At 44.7% G+C, this 23,350-nt stretch overlaps 1 protein-coding gene across 12 annotated transcripts in view; it reads right to left on the minus strand.

Annotated features, from left to right (window-relative positions):
- Positions 1–23,350, minus strand: part of LOC138497200 (poly(rC)-binding protein 3-like) — a 3,473,032-nt gene that overhangs the window by 2,116,731 nt on the left and 1,332,951 nt on the right. For all 12 annotated transcript variants that reach the window (XM_069620521.1, XM_069620517.1, XM_069620516.1 and 9 more), the window contains one exon: positions 6,783–6,839. The gene's annotated coding sequence lies outside the window, so the exon portion shown is untranslated. The remainder of the gene's footprint in view (positions 1–6,782; positions 6,840–23,350) is intronic.

Genomic DNA, 23,350 nt, shown 5'->3' on the forward strand with positions numbered 1-23,350 from the left:
AACAACACAAAACCAGGTATGTTATTATTGTCAATTATACACAGTTTCTTCCCTAAATATCGAAATGCTAGTCATGTGATAGGGTCTGAATAGCAACAGAAAACAAGATCAAATGGAGATGACTATGTGATCTTATGATGATCTAAATAAAGATATTGAATTCATGATCCTTATTTTTTCCAAATGTGACTGTTTGAAATGCAAGGATGTATTTGTCTAATGTCGTTGTGTGGTGTATTATATTCTTTTAATGCCCCAAAAACAAAAAAAAAGTTTTCATCCTGATGTTCTTCTTCATGCTCTTGTGTTAAAGTCCTGACATGGATGTGGGTCATCTTACAGTTTGATTGCTCAAAGATGCTCTTCTATATGAACTTATAACTAATGCATTTTGCCCATCGTCCCTTATTGGTCATGAGGGTGAAGGCTGAATTATAAAATGTCCTTCATCTTTTAAGGACCTTCTAAGGGAGAATTCATGGAGGGGGGCTGTGAAGGAGTAGAGTGTTTTGTCACATGGGACTCCACCTCGGACCGGTGGTCATAGGGGTCCCCCTCAATGAGTGGATTAATGGACTGCTTCATTAGGAGTGGATGGCCAGGAAATGGAAGCGTGCAGGCGAGAAAGCTAATGTGAACAAGTATGTAGTTTTTCTGGTCAGTAGAATAATGATAATTTACCTAATTTTGGACAACATTCTGCTACCAAAATGTTCACACTATCAAGTCTAGCACTAGTGTCGCGCTGTCCCAGGGAAAAACAAACAATGTTTTGTTTTATCATGTTCATCTGGCTTCCCCTGCTGTGGAAGCCGACAGAGGACTGGGCTTCCAGATGTGGGTTTGAGGGGGCATTCTAGAACACTGCATTCCCTCCAAGATACCTGACCAATAATGCTGATCCCAGGCTCCCCAGAAGCCTTCCTCTTTCAAAGAGTCTGGAGAAGCTAGAGCGTGGCCTGCTTGGCCCTTGCTTTGTCTTAAGCCGTTAGTGATCTGGGAAGAAGAGGCTTAAAACGGGAGAAGATTGGAAGGAATGGTGATCATCCTTCAGGCTCTGCTGGGATGAGCCACCACGGTCCAGGAGTATTTACATCATGTGTGCACTTTCATTCAATTCAAAGGTAGCTTTATTTGCATTTTAAATCAATGAAGGATCAACATTAATGCATTATAAACGAAGCAGTAATGTCAAACATCCTTGCTTTTACACACACACTAACCTAAATGTGTAGAATCTTAACAACAAAGGTGCGAGCGGCATTGCATAAAGAATCATAGCAATACAAAAGATGTCTGGGCACTGGAAGAAAATTCCAGGCTAGAAATGAATTTGGCCTAGCCACTTTATTAAATAGCATTGTTCACATTGATCCTAAAAAAAAATACAGAATACAAATGAATAAAATCACTATAGTATAACAAATATTACTCAGAAAAAAGCAGAGGGCTTAGTGCAACACATGACACAAGAAAAATGAATATGCTTTTGGCACAGCTCATATTAACACAAACCATGCATAACCATTACATCAATTCAACAGAGGCATCAGAATTTGCTAGGGCTAGGCACAAACACACAATTCATAGCCAAAAGACAACACGAAACCTTGTCATGTGAAGCCATACATTATTGGATCAATAAAGGCACTTAACTGAATTTATATGCCTGAACCTTGAAGGTTTCTGAAGGAATTGAGGTTAGGGCCCTTTAGGAACGTGCATATGTAATGGATGGGATCACAGAGATACATTCTGAGTTCAAATAACTGAACCAACTCAGGAAGATGGAAAAGTACTGTTTTACTAATAATTTTCAAAGACAGGGAGTTACAACAAACACCAACAAACGTACGCTCAATTTCTCTCTGCGATCTTCACACAAATCATAGCTTTTATATAACAAATACGTCAGAGGCAATGTCACACTATGTGGCAATAATAAAACATCTATTAAGGGTCGGGATTGTCTTAAGGGGAACATCTAAGTATACTTTCTATACGAACAAGGATTGTGATTGGCTGCCCACTATCAGGTGGACAACACATGCCTAACTCTAAAACATATCCTCCTCAGAAACATTAGATACACAGTTTTTCATTGGTCTTCAAACTATAAGGTCCTTTGTTATGGACTAATACAATTGGTTGGCATGCTTGTCGCAGATTTAGAACATTCAGTTCACTTACTGGCACTTAAACCCAGACCCAGGTGCAAGGAAATGGGGGATGACAATACCTCCCCACCCAATTAACACAGCATCTATCATTTCCCATGCCTTAAGCCATGAAGATTGTCTTTGAACTTGGTCTTGCAAAGTATCAATGTCTCTCGGAATACATGGGAGTCAGAGTACTCACTATCGTGTTCTGGGACTCCAAGTTCAAACTCTATTTTCATCCTTGGCTCACGTGACAGGAGACCACGATTTGGTCCATTTTGTAGCTTTGAAATGTTTTCAGTGAATTAAACGTGACACTCTTGGTGTTCTTTCTTTGCACCTTAGCATGGGATGATTCATGCCTTGCATGTTCACCCCTTTCCAGAATAGATAGATGACCTTGACTGCTTCAGTCTTGACTCCAGGCTAGACAGCCTCGTCTTGCAGTTGTAAGATTCTACTTATTCTTGCTGCAACACAGCTTTCCCTTCCCGCGCTATGGGTCCAGGTTTACTAAATTCATGACACTGATGGCCAGTTTCTATACAATGGGGGCTTTAGCTGCGTTCCAATCACTACATATTGCCAGCTTCTATGATGACTTGGTCTACCTTGCGTTTCAGCGTCTGTACATTTATTGAACGGTTGATTTTCTGCAGCGCTTTGTGCACGTTTAATCTTTCTTCTTTATATTTGAGAGTTCACTCGATTCTTTATTTCATCATTAGTTTCTTTAAGGATCCATACATTCTCTTCAGTCAGTATCCCGAGACGTTGTACATACTTTTTGTGACGTCACTGGCTTCTTTTCTCTTCTCCTTGTCATATTCCTTCAGGGAGTACCTACCTCCAGTTGTCATCCCTTCGGGGATACATCCGGTAGGGTTGTCTCAATGGGTATATTCTTTCGAACATACGCTGAGGTATTGGCACAACTGCTGGTGTCAAACATGGCACAATCTCAGGTCTCCAACATATGGGAGGTAGGGGGGGCAGGATTTACTGCAGAGGCATGCAACAGAACATAGCACTTTATCTGTGGCTCAACCATGAGCTCTGAATCCCCAGCATGTACCCCTCTTCCCTCTTCCTTGCTGCAATTGCACGTTCTGAATAGTCACAAGTCATAGTAGTACCCCCCCCACCCCATCTGCTCTTATGTATAGTGTTTTTAATTATTTTTTTCCCACCCTTGTTCTCTCCCCGCCCTGATGCTTTGAAACCAGTTTTTCTTTTTGTATAAGGACCTAACAAGCAAACAACAAATACAAAAATACATAAATAAATAAATAAAGCATATCAAGGGGACTGTACCAGTAGATTTACACACTGTTAAACCGTCCATCGGTTCTATATTCTTGTTTCCCAGAATAGACCTTTAACCATACTCTCTTGGGTATAACAAATAACGGGCAAAGTAATAAATCATGTATGCAAAGTATTGCTTCAAATTGACATTAACATGAAAAGCAGAGGACTTCAAATTCCAATGTCTCCCTTTGTAACACTAATAAAAAGGACAATTGCTGATTTATAAAGCTGGTGCTGGTCTGTTTTTCTATAACTTTTACACCATTTACAAGAGAATGCTTTCATAACGGGCTATACTTTTATGGATGTCAAACATAAAATAAAGTACAAAATAACACCACGTTTCGAATATTGTGTCTAACGCTATAACACGAAAGGAGCTGACAAAAATCCACTGTCCTTCACACTGTGACGCCGCAACCAAAAGCGATGTTTTCCATGTGGTATCGGGAGTCCATTGTAAATGAGGTTATATTGACATCTGCCTGAAAGCCCTCGCTGCCATGATCCGGGTTTCTGCCATCACTGGGTCTGATCTGGTTTCCATGCAAAGCGTTGTCACCCTAAATTAAAATCTCCTGCGATCCGTCAGTTTGAGTGACATTCCAAATATTCTCCTAGGAACGGAGAGCCCTGCCATGCTTCACACTGGTGCAAGGCGAACACTAATTATCTCTGGCCTGTCTGACAACGCCACAGACTGCTTTGCTTCACGATCCATATGCCAAGATTAGATTGAATCCTTTCATTTCCTTTGCCTTTGTCGCCTTTGCTCTGCAACAGATGCGGTGGCACATGCTGCTTACCAGGGCCAGCCTTAGTGGTGGCAGCAGCAACCCGGGCAGCAAAACAAAAATTGGGTGACCCCACCATGCGCGCCCTCTGTCATGATGAAGGCGCCACATTTTTCATAGGTGCAGATGCGAAGGCATCAGCATCCTATTGTTATTAAGGGCCTGATTCATGCAACGTTTTCCTATGGGATTGCACCATTATAAAACACTTCCATGAATCAGGCACTAAATATGCCCCGCTCCCGAGAGCGTGGCACATTTAATTTCAATAAGGCACCTGCTCTGCCATCTCCCACCATGCCATCTCGGGGGAGACCTTGAAAGTCTCCTCCGAGCTGGCATGGCAGGGGGCTAATAGCGCCCTGGGCAGTCGCCCAGGTTGCCCTGCCCTAAGTCTGGCCCTGCTGCTTACAGTTCAGCTTAGCTGTGGAAGCGCTCCATGACGCAGGGCAATTAATGACAGGGGCGCTAAACTCAAACCTTGAGCAGGCACCCAAGGGTGGTCGGGTCTAGACTCTGCTACAAATACACATTAAGCCGTCCGCCTGACTGCAAAGCAATGGGGGTAGGTTGAGGAAGTCTTGTCAGGTGACCTCTTCATGGAAGCTGACCAATGGTGGGCAGCAGTTCGACAAGAACACACAACAGTTACAGATGCACTTGCAGCTAATGGCAGAGGGTCAGATAACAAGAAAGCATGGTCTCCTCCACTGCCATTTCATAATAATTCTAGGATGAGCAAATCCCAATGCCTTGGTTCATATTTTATAGTAAACTAGTGTGCAGGCCTGTGTACACAGGAAGAAGTGCAGGTTTTCATTGGCACAGTAGGACCACTATCTATCCTAAGCCTGCCGCTCCCTCTAGTGGGGGCAACAGGCAAAGCTATGCATATTGGCATTGTCGCTATGCATCCTAAGGCAACAGCCCCTTCTAGCGGTGACAACAGGCAAAGCTATGCAAACTGGCATTGTCGCTATGCATCCTAATGCAACAGCTCCCTCTAGCGGCGACAACAGGCAAAGCTATGCGAATTGGCATTGTTGCTATGCATCCTAAGGCATCAGCTCCCTCTAGCTGTGACAACATGCAAAGCTATGTGAATTGGCTTTCTCTCTATGCATCGTAAGGCAACAGCTCCCCCTAGCACTAAAAACAGGCAAAGCTAGGGGAATTGGCATTGTCGCTATGCATCCTAAGGCAACATCTCCCTCTAGTGGTCACAAAAGCAAAGCGACTGCATTGGACAAGCATAGAGGGACAAACATCAGGCCTTTTACTATATTGTTAGATTGTGAGATTGTACTGCCTAAAGCTGGTGTGCTGCTAACGGTCATGAATTGTTCTCCATCCACGTATTCATGTTGTCAATGTTAGGGCGCTATTGAAAATCTCAACAATGTACAGATTCCTCGTAAAGGCAATTCGTATCCTTCCCTACGTCTAAGTCTGGTTATTAGATTTTTATTTCTGTTGGACTTAAACAGGAGAGGAAAAGACAGAGAGGGAGACTGGGGGATGATGCCCTGTTGGTGGTTAGGCCAGTGCAGAGAGGTTTCATGGAGAATGGCAGAGAGGGGACGCAGTAAAGAGGTGGGGGGGACACAGCAATGTCAATTGAGAGCCGACCTTGGCATGTGAGACAAGGGCTAGTCAGAAACAGAGGGAGGGTTGGGTTTGCCAGAAAGAAAGAGACATTAAAGGAAGCAGTTCGGGAGGAAAAGTTGGGCACCTGAGTTAGGGAAGGATGGTTATTGGGGGTTGAATGTGAAAGAGAGAGGAATGAAAATGAGTTGAATTGTAAGTGAAAGACAGAGGGCCAGAGGGTTGATCTGGGGGCGTGGCAATCAGAGGGAAAGGTAGAAATAGAACGGGTGATTTGGCAAGATCACAGTGAGAGGGAGAAAATGATATAGAATAAAAATAGTGAGTAGTCATAGGCTGATCAGATAATCCTCTAGGCCCTGCTCTGGCCCCCGACATTACAGGGGCACCTGGAATGGGCCAAACCCTCTGTCTGACTAAGGGTGGAAGAACCCTACTCATTCCATTCTGCATGGGGGTCCCTTCATATTGTGTTTCACCACTCATATGGGCCACAGTCAATGACCAGAGAGCAATGGAGGGAAGGCCCTATGTGGAGAATGATATAGGTGTAGAGGGAGAGGAGTGCACGTCCTTGCATAAAATGGGGAGGGCTTTGGATGGGTTGGAAGGAGAACGACTCTGAGTAAGAGGCGAAGGATGCTGTCGGCCGAGGGAGAGAGAGAAATAGACGTGAAAACCAAGCAAAAATTACTTCCGGTCAACCATTGAGAGAAAAAGGTAGGGTCACTCACTAAGCATAACAGATGTATCTGGCTGAATGGGTCAAATTACAATACATAATCCATATATAAAGCAAGAGGACTCACTTAGCTAATGTTCCTATGTTTACATTGTTTCCTCAATTTCACTAATAAAACAGCAAATAGTATAGCCACCATTGTGAAAGAAAATATTAAAATATAAATACCAATCGCTTTAGATTCTTTCTCGGTTAAATGTCGTCACCATTTGCCTGCAACTTGTCCTGTAGAAATGAAACAACGCATGTCATTAGTATTGGGGTTTGCAGGGGATTTCCAGGTAGACATCTTGGGTGAGGGGAGCAGAATAAGTGATTGATTGGGTAATTAGTAGAGACAGGTTCAGTATTAAAATGCATATTACCTCAAGGAAAACAGCATAAGAGTTAGCAACATGCATTGCTGTCTGCGGACCATGGGGCAGAAGGTTGACTCACATAGGCTGGCGCACTGTACGTTGTGCTTCAGCATAGTTGCCAACATGATCCATGCAATTCTATTTTTATCTTTGCATTCTGGGACTGGAAGTTCCACTTTTCCCCGTTATAAAACTCTGACTACAAGTCCCAGAATACAAAGAGAAAATCAGAACCAACACAGATGCGCTCCATCTATTTTCCAACTTCTGGGCTACGTTAATGATGTCTAGCGAGGAAGGCGGTGGAGCTATTTAATCAGATGCCCCGGGATGATACACCATGGATTTCCACATTTTGCGGCAAGAAAAAGGAAATTTGGTGGCACAAATTTGTCAATATTTTGGCATTTATACTTAAGTAAAATAGATGTAGGCAGCTACTAAACTTACAGAAATCAAGTTCTGATGCCCTAAATGTCCCTCTGCAATGAAAACGATCACTCATGGAGGAAGTGCCTTCATTTAAATGATGTGGGGGCTTTGGGTGACTGGTGTTGTAGGCATTGGATATCAGGAGTAGACATTGATTTGTCGATCAGACCAATTATAATAATTGGTAGATGACTAAAACACTACATGTTCGCCTTTTTAGTGGCGATTCAAAACTTTTGCAGCACAATTAAAAATTACATCTTGCGCTACGTTGTTGTGAGTGCAAATCTACTATGAGCTGGATGGCCTGGTTAGCGTCACATTTGAGTACATGAAGACAATCTAAAAAGAAGAAAGACTGACACAGCAACATATGTGACTTGATACAGGGTACTGCAACTTTGATTTTAATATTCCAAAGACAGAAGGGTCTGTCCTTGATGTGAAGGTGCAAACAACTCTCGAGGAGGAATACATTGCAACATTTCGAGCTCTTTACACATATGTGTTTAAAAATATCGCTAGAAATCTTGAAAATACAATACACCATATTACCCTTATAGAGGTAAAATTCCGTAATGTTGGTTACAGATCATTTCAAGAACAGCAGAATAGCAGAATGCAATTCTATGCATGAGGCGGCATTTTGCCTTGGGGGCATCCTGCTTGTGGCAGTGGATTGATCTCATCAAGACTGGGTTTGGACCTGACGATCCATGTGATGGAGTGAATACTGTAAAACGTGTGATCATCACAAAGTCACAGCTCTCCATAATTCTAGATTTCACCATCTGGGAAGACACAATTCACACCACTGAATCAGTGGAGGTTGTGTTGAATGTTAGGTGTACTTCTTTCTTTTCTGTCTTAAGTAGTCCCCATAAGCAGAATTTAAATTACCCATCCAGCACATAATTAGCATATTTTTCTGAAGCTTCTGTTCTGCCACTGTAGACTGAATCTCTATGCATTATTTGAAAACCAGAAATAGGCCAATATTTAATCTCACTTCCTTTGCATTGTATAGTATTTAATGACCATAAGGGGTGTGAGTTCAAACAGAAATGGCATAGGGCCTCATTATGAGTTGGGCGTTATCATACTGGTAATTGCACTGGGCTACCGCCCAATACAATTAGCGTTACCACAACTCGGTATGGCGCAATTTGCACTGGATCCCGAGTTGCAGTGGCGCTGTTTATCCCCATTTGTAATGAGTCCATAGGACTCTATGGGGTTTTTAAGCGCTATTACTGCTCGTGGTAATAGGGCCGAAAATGGGCAACTGGAGGAAAATCTCCAGCTTTCTGCCCAACCTCAGGATTGGGTGGAGTGGTAATGCAATAGTAGTAGCATTACCACTGCATTCCTTCCACTACGCCAAACCCCTGGTGAGGCCCATAGATAGGAGGCAATACAGATAACAGAGGCAGTCCTTTGGCAAATAAGTAGGTTGTGCGTCTGGATTTGAATAGTTCTGCCATTGGGTTGGCTTGAATGTGAGGCATTCTAGAGCAAGGGCCAAGAAGGAGCAGAATCAGGAAAAGGTGCGTGGATAAAAGGGGGGCAGACAGATTGATGAGAGTAGAGGATCACAGAGTGCAAAGAGGAGAGTATAGAGTCTGAAAGATAGAGGGGGGAAAGACTGTGTATAGATAGGTTATTGGGGGTGTGTGGGGCTAGTCGATAATTTTGTTTAGTGCAGAGATGGAGCATAGGGAGACTAGTGAGCAGGCAAGAACAATATCCATTTTGCTAAGCACGCAAGGGTAGAGATTCAAGTTTTGGCCGAGTGGTGTGAGAGATGGGGCAGATTTTCCATATTTTAATGAGGTTAAAGCAGTAGTCCCAGTGAACCGCTGGAGTCTTTGGAAGCTGTCAAATAGAATAAAAAGACAGTGAGCGTTCTGTGAAGGAGTGAAGTGGTCAGGTGGAAATGAGGGGGAACGGGGTGGAATGGGGTTGGCTTTGGAGGCGGGGAGAAAGTGGGACTTTTTATTGGAGCAGTGGAGTATCAAGCAAAGTGAAAGATAGTAGAGGAAACTGGTGATGTGGTGAAGAGGGAAAAGGAGAAAAAGATGTGGGTGTCATCGACAAAAAGGTGATAGTGAACACCAAAAGAGGTGATGAGTTTGCCCTACGAGGTGGTGCAAAGTGAGAAGAAGAGGCCCAAGTACTGGTCCTTGGGGGGGGTTATCACAGGTAGGGAATGATGGGGGGGTATTGGAGTTCCATGAGATGTAGAAGGAATGGCCTGAGACATAGAGTGGCTCATACACGTTCAAAACCTAAGGGAGCTAAAACGAGTGTGTGCCTTAATTGCAATTGGTTGCCTTGGCTATCAGTTTCATGTAATGAGCCACATATGTCCAGCCTTGAAAGCGTAGTATTGGTTTTGCTTTACCTTTTTGTGTTGAAGGTGTGGGCCTGCTTTGCACTGAGTGCTTTAATGATTCTTATAGCATGTTATGGTGTGAACTTTATTACTGACCTTTACTCATGTCATGAGGTTTATCGCGTCATTTGAGGCTGCACTTGACATATGAGAGTGTACATCTTTTGGCTTTGCCAATGCTTGCTTCTCTTATCGGGTGTCATCCTATTCAAGGCTTCCTCCCGGGAATTCCTGGCTGATTTGTAGTCATTGTCTAATCATGTGTAGTGATGAGAATGTCTGGTGAAGCTGGTGACTTTCCTTACTGACCTCCCCGCCCCCACTTTCAGTGGAATGAAATGATTCTTTCTGATAGATGTTCACCTATAATAAAACGGGGAACCTCGAAATAACTAGACTGCGTCCCTTGACCTGGGGAATTCAACATTGCATTTCCTTGTAGCAGAGCGTGTCTTTTGAAACTGTTTTCATATTTCTTAGAGAATGACATTTTTAAGAGATATTTGTTATTGCATTCCTGAGTTCTGTTCTTTGAATTTCTCTGGATAGCCATCTTCTGTTGTTGGGTCTGTTCATCAATTGACCAGCTGACAAGCTCTTGGAATGTATTTTCTTTAAAACTGTAATCTTGTCCCATTACATCCCCACTCCTGAGACCCTGGTCTGACTAAATCTGTGGTGGGCACGATTCGCTACCCTAAATCCAAGCCTGAACACCAGAAAACTAAGAGGCTGGGCACCGCGCAGCCGACAATACTATTTCCATGTCCATTTACAGCGATACGTGTTGCCATTTTTCTTCTATTCAATGAAGTGAATGCATTGAACTTGGCGCTATATGTACCTATAGCACTGTATATTGAGGGAATATGCCCCTCGGCGGCGGGCTGACCCTGTAGGTAACGGACCACTGCCCAAGGCAAGGGCCCGAGAGCAGCGAGGGTCCCTTAACGAGCGCTGGGGTGCCCTTACCGAAAGGGTCAACCCGCCGCTGAAGAGCATATTGCCATTAGCACCCGTATAGTTATCTACACGGGTGCGTTAAGGTGAGTGGGAAGGCGGAGCGGGGAAGGGAAGCGCCAACACTTAATGAAAGTGCTCAGAATGCGGGCTTACCTGTGTGAATATAGCTGGTGTTCTGAGCATTTTCATTGGCTGTGTGTTTCCTCCCAGGGTGCTAATAAAAATGCTGATGTCACTCATTAATAATGTACATGTTTACGATGTGAAAATGGCTTCCCGACATTACATTGATCACAGGGACACATTACAGGCTTCGGGCCGTGGGGAGACAGGAATCCGAAGCATCTCTGTCGCATAAATAATAATAATAATTCATCATTTATTTAGGACTCCAAAGCCTCAGGCATCTGAGTGCTGCTTATTATTACCCACGGTGGGTTTGGCCCTGCCGGGATTCAAACCTGCATCAGCCAGCTCTGCCCAGATGTCAGAGCGAGTGCTCTACCCACTATGCTATCAGAAAAGACATGCTAGATTTTTCCTCACATTGCCCACTGGACAGATGGTGCAAAATCGAGAACGATCTAGACAAAATGGGCGGGACACAATATTTTCTGCCTCTTTGTGTCCTCTGTGAAGAGGCAATGGCCATGAGTTAAATCATGATCAATGAATCTGTAAAAATCACCATTTTTCCCTACAACAGGTTTTTTGGGGAAACAGCTTTGTTGCACCAATTTAAAGTTCTCCTCAGCATTGCCCAAACCTAGTAATACTAAGCCCTCGTTCTGGCACAGTGGATTCTCTAAAATCAACGTCAACTGAATGCAGAGTTCCTTCCAGAGGGAAACCACGGTATAACATGCCTCCTCTCCAGCATGGCAAACACAGTTCACAGAGGAAAATAGCTTGGCCAGCACAACTCATCTTCTAAAAGACCAGACATGAACATGTTAATGAAACATGTTAAAATATCCAGTGGTTGCCTGCTCCTCCACCGCCTAACCCATAGTGAGGGGACAAAGACATGTCTTGCCCACAACGCGTGGAGAAGGTGGCACAGGACCTAGTGCCCCCTCCCTAAATTACCTCATACTTCTACATATAGACACTCCTTGTGGAAAAACTAGACCAAGATCCTATATGTCCCAAAGGGACTGAGCACTTATCACTAATAGGTGTCCACTATGGCCATAAAAGGCTTCCCTGCGGAAAGAACATGACTGGTGATTTAATTGTGGAATCAAATATCTAGTTCAGCATCTTGTACCAGTTTGATCCACCAGTTTCGACGCTCAACTCCTCAGACCCTGTAGCATGCAAAGTAGCAGAATCCAAAGCCAAATGTGGAAAACTGGGAAGTGCAGTGGCCTGCCAACCTGTGGCTCTCCAGATGTTTTGGACTACAACTCCCATGATCACTCACGGTTGACTTTGCATGTTCAGGCTGATTGAAGATGTAGTCCAAACATCTGAAGAGCCAAAGGTTGTAGGTCGCTAGGTTAGAGGGAAAAGCACCCTCACCTCATTTGAGAAAGTGCTGCTGCAAACACGGAATGAGTCTGTATAAGTTGCAAATAGATTTGTGTACGTTTCTTGAATGGTACCATCTGACTTTTGTGTCATAAAGATGTTCAGGGGTGCTTCATTTCCTATCTCTTTTTTCCCGTGTCCCCCACATTGTTTATTGTTGTCTACATCATGCTCCTTTCCCGTCTTTTGCCCTCCTCCTCTTGCTGTGCTTGTATCTCATATATGTGGCTCTCCAGATATGTTGTACCTCGACTCCCATGATCTCTCACCCTTGTCCATGGTCGTTAGACGAAGGAGAGTTGTAGCCCAAAGTACATGGAGAGGCAAAGGCTGCAGACCGCTAATGTTGCTCAGGCACCGCCAATGAAAATAGATCAACATCTTATGTCAATCAATTTTAGAAGCTATATTTCATTTACATTCGGTTCAGAGTTAGTAGGTGTGGATTTACTAAAGATTCTGCTCAACATTTATTAAATAAAGAGATAAAAAAATAATCTGTGCAAGTATTCTCAGATATTCTGCTTCGCCAGGGCAGGTATTATACGAGGAGCGGCATGGGTTAGAATGGCGTCCACCAACGCTGCAGGGCACCTTGCTCTGGACTAACACGTGCGGGGTCAATTTGGGAATGACCACACTGCACATGTGCAACACGGCCACAGACGCAAAAGCTGAGGATTTGCCACATTCGTGCGGTAAGTCCCCATATGTTCACTGCTGACGGCAGATAGTGTCTGCAGTGCCACAGTGATAGCCTAACTTGGGGGATGCTGCAACAGTTGGGTTATTTCCCGGGGATTCAGCTTATTGGCCCAAATGAGGGGATACTGTCTTTTAGCCTATTCTTACCAGTTTTCACAAAGATGGTGCTGCACCGCAGCTTTGTCATGGTCCAGCTCACTTTTGAAGATGACACCACAGCTTAGGAATGTAGTACATCAGGGTCAACATTCTGTCCTCATTAGGCATAGTAGAAAGACTTTGGGTCTGATTCCTGCAGAAAAGAATACCTGAGCCATTTCTAAAGTATAGAAGTCATCTTATACCGTACTGCCAAAAATGCACACTTGTGCCAACCTCAAGATGGGCTTCAGAAAAACTCTGTGAATATGACTTGCATATGGCCATCTCAAATACCCTCCCAGGATCCCCAGAGTTAAACCAGTTCCAAATTGTGTCAAAATGCAAAAGACGTATGGTGTAATTGTGAGATGCTTTGTGGAGGACCCTAACTTTTACTACAGAAGATCTCTGTCTGGCTCTCAAATACCATGATTATCAATACAGCCGTACCAAGTTTCAGCTTCTTTCAATTTGTCACCGTCCATAACATGTGATGACCACCATGGCAGGTTCCAGATCTGCTAGGGAAGGGAAAATAGATGGGCTGGATTCGGTGTCACTATTGTGGCATGATTTATACAAGCTGTCATCACATGTGGGTGAGGCTGAGAAGCACCTCTAAGAGACGGAAGGCAAAGGGCATCATTAAGAGGCTGGGGCTGACGGAATAAAGGGGGCCGGTACGGGACCGGCCTCCTTCATTCCGTCAGGGCCGATTACAAGCTTCCCATCGCGGGACCCGGATCGCACGCCTGGTAAAACCAGGCGTGCTTTCTGGGTCCCACGAGGGGAAGAAGGAGGTAACAACGGGACACTTATAATGTGCCCGTTGTTACCTCCCTCCCCATTCCCATTGAGCCCTAGGGGGCTCAAATGGGAATGGGGAATGGTTCCTGCAAGGAGGAATTACCGTGTCCTCCAATGTTGGAATGACCGGTTATTCCTCATTGCAGGAACCTGGTAAACAAACCTGGTTTGGTGGCAGCCATGGAGCTAAGAGCTCCATGGCTACTGCCAAACTCGTAATGAGGGTCATTGTCAATACACTGGAGAACCAAATGACCAAGATTTCCCAGCAACTCAAGACAATGGAAAGCCGAGAGGACGAAACTGAAAGCTAATACTGGCACAAAGATATTAGCATTCTGGGGCTCCTTGAAAAATAAGAGGGTCCCAGCATGGAGCTCTGCTTAGAACAGTGGTTTGTAGATCTATTGGCGTGGTGAGAAACCAGAAAGTGTCTCACCCACTAGTCCCTGGGGATCAGTCATCCAGGTGGCCAGCACACAACCATCGCTTTTCGATCCATTTCCTGGAGTTGACCAGTGGGGGAGAATCACCTGAGTGAGGTGTCTTTGGGGAGCGGGACAGCGGATGGTGAGACATGGTATCTCCTGCCCTGTAACACCCTTACCATGTGGAAACAGAGAAATTGATATGAGGCCGGGAAGCCCAAGAGGAAACACACCAACACAGGTTACAAAGGACATACAAAGCGCTTTATTTCAAAGTTACAAAGTTACCAAAGTCAATTGACAAACGAATAGCTATTCGGCCCTCTGACTAACACACGAACCTTCAACGTTAGGTTCGCACTGAAAGTGGGAGAGACCAATCATCGGGATGCTTGGGTTTTTATACGTTTTGTCCTGCATTGGCCAGCCCTCTCGCAAGTTAACCATTCTTTGAACTGTGGCTTGGGTTCGTAGCCAGGTCGAACACACAATTTACATAATTTGATCAGTTCCGCTGATACAGTTACATATTTACACACAGGTTAAAGAGAGGACAAGGTCTTAGTTCGTGACCCTAACAAGTGGCCTGCGGACATATTATTTATTCACGTGTGCGGAGGTCACCATGGCCGGAGTCTTACTCAAAATGTCATTCGGCCTCCATTTTGTAATTCAGGGTGACTTCCACACTGCAAGAGTACCTAAAATGGCGGCTAGATCCAAGATGGCGGCTTACACAATACAATAAGGTCAAGACCTTGCCGCGGAACCTATGTACATGGTATTCTTTAGACAACTTGGCGTAGGCCAACATACATTCAAACAATGCGATTGGGGTCACAATATTATATCGATTTCCACAGACCCTCCTTTTTGGCCTATGCCAAGTGCTAATACATCATTTCCTAATGCTTTCGAAAATAACTGAAGGCATCATCATCCATAGGTTCCGCATCATTGTCCGAAATGTCAATAGCCATAAAGTTGTTCATAAGAACTTCTTGCAACATGAACTCTTTAGATGCTGTCTTCGGGGTGTATATCTTATGCCCTATTGCGCTCATTACCTGAGCACAACATCCCCCCATCATTCCACATATACTCGGGAGGCATTGAAAACAACAACAAAGAACTAACAGAATCCCTAAAATACCTAAAATGACAGAAAGCACCTTCCACCCCCAAGATCGTAAGGAATCCCAAGTACTAAGGTTCCAGTCTCCTACAGGGATATGGACTTCAGAACTGAGAGTGTGTAAATTCTGAATTGCTTTAAAAATTGTTGGCGAAGAATCTGGTACGAAAACACAACAAGCGGACCCCACTAATTTACATACTCCACCTCGTTCAGCTAAAATGACATCTAATGCCATTCGATTTTGAAGTGCTACCAATCTTATCGCTTTTTGCTCTAAGGTCATATTGTAAAGTATGTCCGTGGTCCGGTTGATCGTTTTCTCCAACACCCTCGCTAATCCCCTAATGTTTTCTGAATTTGCTATTTGTCCCCAAAAGGGCACTACTGATTTGGCTATATCCCCGAACACTTGTCCAGGGGTATCTCCATTACTATCCCGTCGCGGGCGAGCCTTAGATACCTCTAAGGTACTGACTATAAATACACCTGGTAACAATATCCCTAAATAACAAGTCCCCTGCCAATCCTTGGGCAACCAGGGAAAAGCTAAACTACCACAAACAAAATTAACGGGTCCCCCTACATACAAAGGCCTATTTTCCCCAGTCAAGTTTACAGTATTTACACAAGGCTCGAAGTCTCCCATTGGCCTAGTGCCATTTCTTTGTACACAGAAGGGAACTGAATCAGGACTATGATTCACAGAATAAGAAGGAGGCATGGCATCCTTATTGCCTATCGGAGCCATCTTAAAAGAAACTAGATTTTGGAAAGGAAAAGATAGTTTATCAGACGGCCTAATAGAAGCGACGTTAGGTTTACTTCTATTTGCGAAAAGCGAGCATCCCAGGGGAGTCAATTCACGTTTTTCAAATTCATTCAAATTAGTCCCATCGAAATTCCCTGAGATGCTATCATTCCATCGGTCAAAGAAGAGTGCTCTAAGAGAGGCATAGCAAGAAGTTGTTAAAGGTAAGGGATGTATATACCATCCCAGTCCCTTGTTCCCATGTTGTGGTAAGTGGGTGCAGATCCAACAATTACTCTTATTCAAAATAGCATGCGTAGCATTCATCACTATCATCAAAGTGTTATTATGATATTTCTGTCTATGCCGAGAGTCTCTAGGGGACAGAGTGTGAAGGTGTACAGAGGGAGTCAAAACAGTTGGTACGATTTTGGTCGGTAACAGAGGCTTCAAAGGATAAATTTCTTCAAAATACCAAAGCCACACGGCAGCAGTTGCAAAAGTAACAATAATCAGAACGAGAACACAACAGTACGTTTTCGGGGCCCAGGCACATTGTTCATTGTTCGATTTGGTCACCTCCTTATCTAATAGTTCAATACGGGGAGCAGCGGTGAAGGCGGCAGGCATCATGGTCATCCCGATCGACGGCCCCAATGTTCGTTGCTGGCGGCACTTCGGCCGCGCGATTTCTTAGTCCTTCCCAACCCTAGCCAACAGAACCCTCCTTTCCTTCGTTCGAAAAAAAGGAAAGACAACAGTACTTCAATCACTCTTTTCCTTCCAGATGCACGACACTCGTGCCGTAGTCCTATTTCCGTGGTCGAAGGTTGTACCTGATGGTACCCAAGTTTGTTGAATCCAAAAGCAAAGTATCGTCGCTCCCTTAGGGGAGCGTCGTGTCGGTGGCGATGGAAGTCGCACAGCTCGAAACAAGATTTTCCGGAAGTGATTGATCAAGAGAGTGCGGAGACAAAATGGACGGCTCCCCGAGCTCCTCAGGCTCAGAGAATTTCTCCGACGCACTCACAATGCTGCCTGCTATTCCGAGATCAGAGATTGTAGCACCAGCGAGGGGTTCTGTTTCTTCTGTAGCGTGTGGCGTTGGGTGAGGGATCTTCTTAACGTGTATTGCATGTATCCAGTTCTTCTTTCCTGCCACCCGCACTGCCGTCCTGGTGACCAATAATACTTGGTAGGGTCCGCGCCAGCGAGGCGCAAGACAGGAAGACCTCTCGTAGGCCTTCACCAGGATCCAGCTACCAGGTAGTATATCGTGTCCTGGGCCCGTAAACCGTACAGGTAAGGCGGCATTCACCTGGTGGTAAATGAAATACAGATTTTTAGTCAATTGATTACAGTAATCTATGAGCAATACATTATCCACATCCCTCAGGGCTTTAGGTTTAGGGAGACCCCAAATATTAGCAGGCCTTCCCATTACCACCTCGAACGGAGAGAGCCCAGTTCTAGTCTGGGTGTTGTGCGCATAGCTAACAACACAATAGGTAAAGCGTCAGGGCATTTTAGCTTAGTGTCGGCACATGTTTTTGCAAGTTTGTTTTTCAAAATACCGTTGTGTCTCTCTACCAACCCCGCACTTTGAGGGTGCCTAGCTGAATGAAAACGTTTCTCAATCCCTAGGGCAATACATATTTGCAACATTACGGCTGCGATGAAATGGGGGCCGTTGTCCGACCAAATTATCCTCGGGAGCCCAAATCGAGGGAAGTACTCTTTCACCAGGATCTTTGCGGTGGTCATAGCGGTAGCATCTTTGACAGGGAAGGCCTCGACCCATTTGCTAAAAGCACAAATGATGACAAGAACATATTTCAAGTTATTACATCGCTCCATTTCAATAAAATCAAGGTGAATGGTTTCAAAGGGGACAGAGGGGGGCCCGAAACTTCCCCTTGGAGTCACTGTCCCTTTACCCACATTGTGCTGCAGGCAAATCATGCAATTCTGAACATGTCTCTTTGCAGTTTCCAAAATTTTATCATTCACCCAAACCTGCTGTAATATCTTCGTAATTTGCTGGGCACACACATGCGTTGGACCGTGTGCCATTGTAACCATTGCTAACACATAAGAATCAGGAAGCAACCATTTCCCGTTGGATGCGTCCACCCAACACCCTTCGTCATCCAATTTTCCCATGCCTTCAGCCCACTTCCTAGACTCTTCAACTGAGGCATCAGTCTGCATGTCTCGCACAGACCCAATGTCTTCATCTATTATACAAACATCTCTCACTTCCCTCGAGGTGTACATGTCTGTGCTAAGGTCTGTGGCTGTTTGTCTAGCTATCAAATCTGCAAAAGCATTTCCTCTGCCCACATTGTCTATGACCTTGCGATGTGCTGCACATTTCATGATCGCTAATTGTTCAGGGAGTGAGAGCCCTGAAAGTAGTTGTACTATTAAGGGACCATGCTGAATCTTGGTCCCATGTGAGGTCAGAAACCCTCTTTCCGACCACAGTTTTCCGAAGTTGTGAGCCACCCCAAAGGCGTACTGGCTATCCGTATAAATATTGACTCTATGCCCTTGGGAGAGCTCACAAGCGCGGGTCAACGCTATAATCTCCGCGGCCTGCGCGGAGTTATGCGGAATCCTTTTAGTTTCAACAATCTTGTTCAAAGTAGTAACTGCATAAGCAGCTGTAGATGTGCCATTCGGAAGTTTGAAGCAGGAGCCATCGCAAAACAGCTCCCCTTCCGCATTCTCTAAAGGAGTATCTGAGAGGTCTATCCTGCCCTTCGTTTCTTGTTCGGTGGCATACAGGCAGTCATGTGATCCTTCGTCACCGCAAACAATATTTTGCGGGAGAGGTAAGAGTTCAGCCGGATTGAGAACACAACACCTTTTAATTTGGATATGAGGAGCAAATAGGACTAATTCGTACCTTGTCAACCGGGCAGAGGTAAGGTGTTGCGTTTGAGTTTTATTCAATAGAATATCAACAGAGTGAGGTACCATCAAAATTAAATCGTGGCCTAAGACCATCCCCTCACTCTGTTTTACAGACGCAGCGGCAGCAGCAACAGCGCGCAGACATCGCGGCAAAGCGCATGCAACAGGATCGAGGGCGGAGGAATAATAGCCGCACAGCCTATTCTTCCCTCCATGTTCCTGTGTTAACACAGACAAAGCACATCCATCACATTCATGCACAAACAACACAAAGGCCTTATCGTAATTTGGTGTACCCAGAACCGGTGCTGAACACAGCGCGGTTTTGAGAAGCTCAAATGATCGTTGATGTTCCGATTCCCATGGCAGTGGCAGAGAAATGCCCTTCTTCGTCAAAGCCAACATCGGTTTTACCACTAGGGCAAAATTCGGGATCCACAGTCTACAGTAGGATGCCATCCCTATCAGGGCTCTGACTTCCTTCTGTGTTTTTGGGACAGACATGCCAGAAATGTGTTTTATTCGTTCAGGTGTCAATCTTCTCCCCTCCTTTGACAGGAGGTAGCCTAAATAGGCAACCTCCTGGCAACAATATTGACATTTTTTAAGTGAAGCTTTGTGACCATTTTCAGCTAAATGAACAAGCAACAATATAGTGCCTTCCTTACAAGCTTTCTCAGAGTCTGCAGCCAAGAGCAAATCGTCTACATATTGAAGCAGCGTGCAAGTAGGTGGCAATTCAAGGGTGTCGAGCTGCTCCTTTAAGGCTCTACTATAGATACTAGGACTTTCAGTATACCCTTGAGGTGCTCTTGTGAATGTAAACGAGCGTCCCCCCAAGGTGAACGCGAACAAATACCTGCTCTCCTCATGTATCGGAATACTAAAGAAGGCGTTTTTCAGATCTACTACACTAAAGTGTGTAGCCGTAGCAGGGATCATTGTTAAGATCGTTGTTACATCAGGCACGATTGGAAATTGTGGGGCTACCACCCGGTTAATAGCACGAAGATCTATTATAAACCGGTACGGAATTGCATTGTCGCCTTTCTTATATACTGGCAAGATCGGACTATTGCATAAGCTACCTGTTATCTCTTCGATCACTCCACGATGTACAAAATCGGAGACAATGCATTTCAGAGCACGCTCACCTTCAATTGAAATTTTATATTGCGGAATGCGCGGTAGCTTAACCCCATGTTTCAAGACTATCTTAACAGGCTTGATGTGTAATATCCCGACATCATTGTCGTCTATTGCCCACAAACATTCCGGGACAATGTCAAACTCGGGAGGTAGAGGTCGGGTCAAGTACTGGGAGTTAAAGGGTTGCTGTGGTGAAACTGTTAATCTTATTCCGTCAGGGGAACAATGAATCACTGCATTTAGTTTCTTTAACAAATTCAACCCTAGCAAATTTTCTCCGCAGTTTGAAGTAAGAAGAAAAGGGCACTGGTCTGTGAAAGGACCCAAAGAAACAGATACCGGCGCAGAAACCGGACAAACAGTTGGTATACCAGAGAACCCTATATAAACGTTTGTTTGCTCTGACAGTGGGATGTTTGGAACCCTAGAATGGTCAATGGAGCACTTTTGTGCTCCAGTGTCAATCAAGAACTGGTGTTTCCTATTCCCCACCAATAATTCAACGTAGGGGCCCTTCTGAATAACGGGAATAGGTAAAGGTTCCAAACGCTGCTTCGGGCAATCCTAGTAAGGCAGAACTTCGTCAAAGGGAAGTTCTTCAGAAAGATAGGCAGCAGAAGGGTGATCAAATATATTTCTCGAGTCCATACTCGGAGTCTGATTTTCCCGTGAAAAAGGTTGCTGTGGATCTTGTAGAAGCTGACCCCTATCAGGGCCCCCTGCTCCGGGGCGGCCCCTTGGTCGCCTACCCATACCTCCAAATGTGCCTTGTGACCTCTGACGAAGGGCAGGGCACTGTGCTCGCCAGTGACCTTCCTGGCGGCAATAAGCACACTGATTAATATTTATAGAATTCAGAGGAGTATTTCCTCTTGGAATATACTGACCTCTAGTCTGTGTCGTACCTCCTCTGGGGTTTCTGACAATTTGCTGCAACAATACCTTAGTCTTTAAGTCGCCCCTTCTTTTTTCGATTTTCTCTTTTTCATTATTAACCCGATTCTCATAATACTGAGCCATATGCAAAACTTCTGACTGAGATTTTGCCTGCCAAGCGCTCTCTGAGGACATAATTTGTGACTGGATGTCGGGCAACAATCCACGTACAAATTTGTCCACAAACAACCTCTTCCCCGACTCCGTGCCTAAATCCTGTCCACTGAAGTCAGAGAACACCTGTTCAAATCTATTAAAGAATTCAGTAGTACCTTCAGTTTTCCCTTGGACGCAGGCCGTAAGCTTGTCCCAAATAATCCTTTTTTCTGGGATTATAGTTTTTAGTTTAGCAACTATTCTATCGGGTAAGGTAAGTATTACCTGGGGTGGTTTCTCACCAGCTGGCCGTTCCCCATCTATTCTAATCAGATTTACCCATGTATCCCCTAGCCCCGGCACATCATCTACTGTCCGTATCTGTTTCCATATATCAACTGGTAAAAGCACTGGAAACAATAAGTGCATGTCACTTAAGGTGAACACAGAAGACTGTAGGACGGATTCTATCTCTTTATAAAACCCTGTCGGGTTTTTCCTAATATCAGGGACTGATTGTCTAATCGTGTTCACTTCCTGTCGAGAGAACGGGACGTGAACAAACTGCGATACGTAATGTGCAGGGATATCCACCGCGGGAGTACCAGCCGCCGCGTCGGCGGGGATTTCTGCTTTTGGGACAAGGGTTGGAGGGACCTCTCTCATAGGCAACTGAGATATAGGGACCTCCGACCGCTTACTGAGCAATAGGGCCAAATCGAGCGCTAAAGCAGCTGTAGAAGTGTCGGGTGAAAAAGCTCTTTTACAAATATCTAATAACTCTATGGGGCAACCAACCTTCTTCCTTATACATTCCTCCTGTAAGTGTTGTACCATCACTTGGATTACCTTTCTTTGCATCTCTACCGTGTATTGACTGTATGTGTCATACACCTCATCTGGCGGTATCGATGAATCCGAGATCCATCGAATCGCGTCTTTGGTACAAATTCGTACTTCCTCAGGTGCTGATCTCCGGCACGAAAGGAACCGTTTCTGTACATATATCCTATCGTCCTCATCATCCTCGTTTTGAAATCTTTCTAAAAAATCCCTCCTAAACTCAAACAACCTATCAACATGCCCATATACTTTCTACTCTGTGTCCCTCGAAAGTGCCAAAGCATTCAGATCTCTCACCCCTTGTGGGAGATCCGAAGTCTGCAATCTACCCCACATTACCCCTAAGTGAATCCCCAGTCCTTCAATAAAAACATTTTTCTCGGGAAAATCGAGCAAATTAGATAATGTTGAAAATGCATCAGTTTGATCACCTTTTTCCATGCAATGCTTAGCCCAAGCAAATAGTTCCTGTTTCCTGCCCGCAGGAACAGTACTACGAGTCACAATTGTTGACCCTGCACCGGGATCTGTTTTAACGAACACGGGGCTCCCCGGAATCGAAAGTGTAGGTGGACTTAACAAGGGTGCAGGGGAGAGAGGCAGAGTAATAGACAAAGGAGCGACAACCAAAGAACTAGGAGCAGTAGGCTGTGCAGGGGGAGTAGGAATAGCAACGGGAACAATAGCAGAAACGGGCAAGGTGCCCACAACAGGAGCATACGGAGGTGGCGCTGAAGAATCAGGCCTCCGTTCGTTCAATATTTTCTCAATAAACTCCTCGGAAACATGGAAATCTTTAGAGGGGTACATTTTCTGGACCTCGAGCGAGAAAGCTCTATCCTTTTTCTGGGTTTCTTCTAATCGTTTTTCCTTGTCATACAACAATGCTTTTTCGGCATTTGTTTTATGACGACGTGCATGTTTATCCCTACTTTTAAGCTGCTGCAATGCTTCCTTTTTCCAATTTTGTAATACATCAAAGGCTGCTGGCCTAGCCTTTTTCTTAAGCAAGATCGATTCTAAGTATTCAATACGGGGGATCTCAAAACTACCATTGATTGGCCACTGAAATTCGGAGGCATTTCTGGTCTGTCTGTGCCAAATGTCATTAAATACAATACTACCAATGCCATACTTACAGTAC

This window comes from Ambystoma mexicanum, chromosome 5q, assembly GCF_040938575.1.
Source record: "Ambystoma mexicanum isolate Mex_15411 chromosome 5q, UKY_AmexF1_1, whole genome shotgun sequence".
Classification (NCBI taxonomy): domain Eukaryota; kingdom Metazoa; phylum Chordata; class Amphibia; order Caudata; family Ambystomatidae; genus Ambystoma; species Ambystoma mexicanum.